The following is a 5,200-nucleotide window of genomic DNA, read 5'->3' as shown; positions in this document are numbered from 1 at the left end:
AAGCCAGAAAAATTTCTGTATTTCTCTCAAAAAATAAAAATATTTCATTCTGATCCAACTTGCTATAACACAAGCTAGAAAAATTTCTGTATTTCTCTCAAAAAATACAGATATTTGTTTCCGATCCCACTTGCTATCAAAAAAGCAAAAAAAATCTGTATTTCTCTAAAACAATACAGATATTTAATTTTGATATCACTTGCTATCAAAAAAGCTAGAAAAAGTTCTGTATTTCTCTTAAAAAAAATACAGATATTTCTTTCTGATCCCACTTGCTATCAAAAAAGCCAAAAAAAAAAAAATCTGTATTTCTCTCAAAGAAATAGAGATATTTAATTTTGATACCACTTGCTATCTATCAAAAAAGCCCGAAAAAAGCCCTAAAAAAATACAGACGTTTAATTTTGATAGCACTTGCTATTTATTAAAAAAGACAAAAATATTTCTGTATATCTTTAAAAAAATACAGATTTTTCATTCTGATACCACTTCGTATCTATCAAAAAAAGACAGAAAATTTTCTGTATTACTCTAAAAAAATACAGATATTTCATTCTTATAGCACTTGCTATATATAAAAAAAGCCAGAAAAATTTTAACATTTCTCTCAAAAAAATACAGATGATTCATTCTGATAGCACTTGCTATCTATCAAAAAAGCCAGAAAAATGTCTTTTTTATCTAAAAAATACAGATATTTCATTCTGATACCACTTGCTATATAACAAAAAAGGCAGAAAAATTTCTGAATTTCTCCCAAAAAACTACAGATATTTATGTGGATACCACTTGCTATCAAAAAAGCCAGAAAAATGCCTGTATTACTCGTACAAAAATACAGATATTTCATTCTGATCTCACTTGTTATCTATTAAAAAAGCCAGAAAAATTTCTGTCATTCTCTAAAAAAATACAGATATCTCATTTTGATAGTACTTGCTATCAAACATGCTAGAAACATTTCTGTATTTTTCTCAAAAAAATATGGATATTTAATTCTGATAGCACTTGCTACATATCAAAAAAAGATATTTCATTCTGATTCCAATTGCTATCAAAAAAGCCAAAAAAATCTGTATTTCTCTCGAAGAAATACAGATAAATATTTCTGATACCACTTGCTATCTTTTAAAAAAGCCAGAAAACTTTCAGTATTTCTCTAAAAAAAAATACAGATATTTCATTTTGATATCACTTGCAATCTATCAATAAAGCCTGAAAAACTTATGTATACCTCTCAAAATAATACAGATATTTCATTCTGATCCCACTCGCTATGTTTCAAAGAAGCCAGAAAAATGTCTTTATTTCTCTTCAAAATATTACAGATATTTAATTTTGATTCCACTTGCTAACTATCAAAACAGCCAGAAAAATTTCTGTATTTCTCTCAAAAAAATACAGATATTTTATTCTGATCCCACTTGCTATCTACCATAGAAGCTAGAAAAATGTCTGTATTATTCTCACAAAAATACAGATATTTCATTCTGATCCCACTTGGTATCAAAAAACCCAATAAATCTTCAGTATTTCTCTAAAAGCAAATACAGTTCTTTAATTCAGATTCCACTTGCTATTTATCAAAAAAGCTAGAAAAATTTCAGTATTTCTCTCAAAAAAATACAGATATTTCATTCTTATAGCACTTGCTATCTATCCAAAAAAGCCGAAAAAAATTCTGTATTTCTCTCGAAAAAATACAGATAATTCATTCTGATGCTACTTGTTATCAAAAAAGCCAGAAAATGTTCTTTATTTCTCTAAAAAAAAAATACAGATATTTAACTCAGATACCACTTGCTATCACAACAGCCAGAAAAATTGCTGTATTTCTCTCCAAAAATACAGATATTTCATTCTGATCCCACTTGCTATCCATCAAAAGATCCAGAAAGAATCTGTATGTCTCCTAAAAAATACAGATATTTTATTCTGATCCCACTTGCTATGTATCCAAAAGGCCGGAAAAATTTCTGTATTTCTCTGAAAAAAATACAGTTATTTCGCTTTGATACCTCTTGCTATTCTTCAAAAAAGTCTGAAAGTTTTCTTTATTTGTCTAAAAGAAAATACAGATATTTAATTCAGATACCACTTGCTATCAAAACAGCCAGAAACATTTCTGTATTTCCCTCAAAAAATACAGATATTTAATTCTGATACCACTTGCTATTGATCAAAAATGCCAGAAAATGTTCTATATTTCTCTCAAAACAGCACTTGCTGAGCGAGGGTTCTGCATCAGTGGCTGCATTTGCACAGGTTGACTTAGATGTAAATGAGGATGATGATGACTGTGATGTCACCTGTGATGTCACACACAAAGCAATTTCTTTTTTTAGAGACCCGGTGCTCTGAACCAAGTTGTCCCTGGTATCTTCACTACTTGGTGGAACCTTCTTGATGGACCACACTTTCTGCTTTCTTCCAGGTTTCTCACTGTGCACTTTCAATGTCTGCATTACTGTCTTGAGTTTTCTCTAGCTGTACAATCTGTTCTCCCCTCTGCTGATGTTCTTGCTCTAGTTCCATGATAAGTTTCTCCGCGGCCCCCTCCTGTTGTTGTAATTTATCAGGATCATCTAGTGTTCCCTCCAGCTCTTCTTCCAACAGGTGCCTCTCTATCATCATTTCTTGTTGCATATTCTGCAATTCCTAATGCAGGGAATGGGAAGTCAAGTTTTGCTCATTTATCTGAGATGCTGCTATTTCCAGTTTATTCTCCTTTTGTTTGCTGGTTAGTTCCAGTCTGAGGTCCTGTATTTGCCCTTTGGAATTTGATAGATATTTATCCAGGTTTTTATTTTCTCCTTTAAGTTCCTCAACTACATTTTGGGTTTAGTTTATTTCCTCTGCCAAACTTTCATTTTGAGTGGCCAACCCTTTTAATTTTCCTTTAAGAAGAGGGTTCTTTTCTTTAAGGGATTTAAAAGCTGCTTTTGATGTAGCTAAACTTTTCTGCAGTGTTTCAATTTGTTCTTGAAAGCTGGTTTGAATACACATGATCTCCTTGTCTTTTGCATCCAGTTTATTTTTTTCCCTTTGGAGTTCTTTATCTTTTTTTGGTTTCTGTCTCAGGTTTGACGTAGATCCATGCAAAGCATGTTTGCACAGCCGCACAAGAGATGTTGGTTTCTCTGTCTCAGTGTCTGCTTGACCTTCGCCATTAGAACCTTTTTCTTTTCCTCTGAACCTTTGAGATTTCTCAAACGACACGGGTCCCTTGAGACCATCAGCCATCTTTACATCATACGATCCTGGAGCAGGAGCACAATCAACATTCTTATTCAACCTTTTGATAGCAGCACCATCTTCTAATTGTGAACTGTTGTCATTGATTAAACCTTCTTCAGGTGTCTCAAAGACTTTGCTAGGTGCAGCCATATGTTCTATAGCTACTGTAACATTTACCCCAGAGTCTTCATTTTCACCAATGTCAAAAAACTACGGCAGCCTCTGCATTTCCTATGTAGGGGACATATTCAGCCTCTTCCCCTTCATTACTGTCACGAACAGCTACAGGCTCCTTACTAGCCACATAAGTGATGGCCTTAACCGCTTCACATTCAATGTCCCCAATAGCTACGGCCTCTTCACATTCATCAATAGTTGGAGCCTCTACAGCAGATGTAGGCAAACTTTAATGGCCACTAGGCCATTTCAGGGGTGGGCAGGAGCACACTAGGCCGGCCTCTGAGTCCTGCCCTAATGGCTTTGTCCCCCACCAGGAACGCCCCCTGAAGTGAAATCCTCTTTATGCATTACCGTGGCCGCCATTAATACTTCTGCCAAAGCGGTAAATAGGGAGCGCTCCCTAAAGGTAAATCCCTTTCTGAACTTCACATGAAACGGACACCTATTTCAGCCTGCCCCTTTTCACCAGATTCCACTGTAGTTGGGACATCATGTTTAGATTCCTCTGCCACAAGGGAAACCAGAGTAGATACATCAGTAATTTATTTTACTACTTCTGTCCAACCACTGTCTAAAATTTTTTCAACCACTTTGACCTTTACCAGAATTTTGTAAATCTTCACCTGATATATCAAAAGCTGCATCTGAAACAAGACTGGCAATTTTTTCTTCAGCTGCTTTGGAGGAACATTCTGTCTCTTGATCATTAACAGTATTTGTTTGCTCCAGGGTAGGCACACAAAAGTTTTCCTCCCAATTGCTGCCAGTTGCTGCACCACTTGAGTCAGCATTTTTTGATTCTCCGCTGGCATTCATGTCATCCACTTCATGATGCAAACTAGCAATATCGTCCACCTTCCTACCTCTTCCGGCACCACAGACCACAGCAACAGTGCTGGTGCACAAAACTTCTTGGTTTGGCCCTTCTATGTTTAATCACAAATTTCACATATTTGCATTACACACTTCGGGGTGGCATTGACGATGTACTATACCCATCTCTGGATGCCAGTTACCATTGCTGTCCATGCTCCATCTCAGGGCCCACTGCCTCCTCCTCCTGCTGTTGCTGCTGATGACTGTCAGTCCTCCGTTGACAAAAATTGTATTACAGACTTCTAGGTGGCATTCACGATGCACTACACCCAGCTCGAGATGCCAGTTACCAATGCGGTCCCCACTCCGTTCCAGGGCCCACTGCCTACTCCTGCTGTTGCTGCTGCCGCCTGACGGTACTCTATTCCCTAAAACTGTCCACTTCTGGGTGTCAATTATTATTATTATTATTATTAAACAGGATTTATATAGCATAAACACATTATGCAGCTATATAAATTAAATATAGATGTGTACATTAAATAGCAACGTGTTGTCCTGCAGTTTTGATGGCAGAGACTGTTGCTAGTAGGTTGAGTTCACCCTTTCTCAATGCCCTAATATTTAGGCTGTGGTTGAGGTTACTTGAGCTCATCAGCACTAGGCTGTTTGTGTCCTATACACCGGTAAGATTATTTATATTATTATTACTAATCAAATAAAAAATTGTTTGTTAAAAAATTAGATGAATTTTTCTTCACCCAAATTAATTTTGATATTTATCATACTTTCTTTTGAGAGACTGAACTATTGAAACTTACTAACTTCCCTGGTCATCCACTAAAAAAACATGTGCCAATGTAATATACGGGGCAGACATGCAGCAGTGACATGACCAGGGTAGCTCGGACCTTCTAGCCCATCCTTTATAAACACCGTTGTCATAACTACCGCCTACTTCCAAACC

General features: G+C 36.0%; 1 protein-coding gene across 1 annotated transcript in view; it reads right to left on the bottom strand.

Annotated features, from left to right (window-relative positions):
* The window catches only part of LOC140343583 (cytochrome P450 2G1-like), a 40,138-nt gene that overhangs the window by 23,456 nt on the left and 11,482 nt on the right, over positions 1 to 5,200 (bottom strand). The gene's annotated exons all lie outside the window — the stretch shown is intronic.

The sequence above is a fragment of the Pyxicephalus adspersus genome, chromosome Z, assembly GCF_032062135.1.
Source record: "Pyxicephalus adspersus chromosome Z, UCB_Pads_2.0, whole genome shotgun sequence".
Classification (NCBI taxonomy): domain Eukaryota; kingdom Metazoa; phylum Chordata; class Amphibia; order Anura; family Pyxicephalidae; genus Pyxicephalus; species Pyxicephalus adspersus.
Note: the sequence above shows the minus strand (reverse complement) of the source record. Positions and strands in the feature narration are given on the sequence as shown.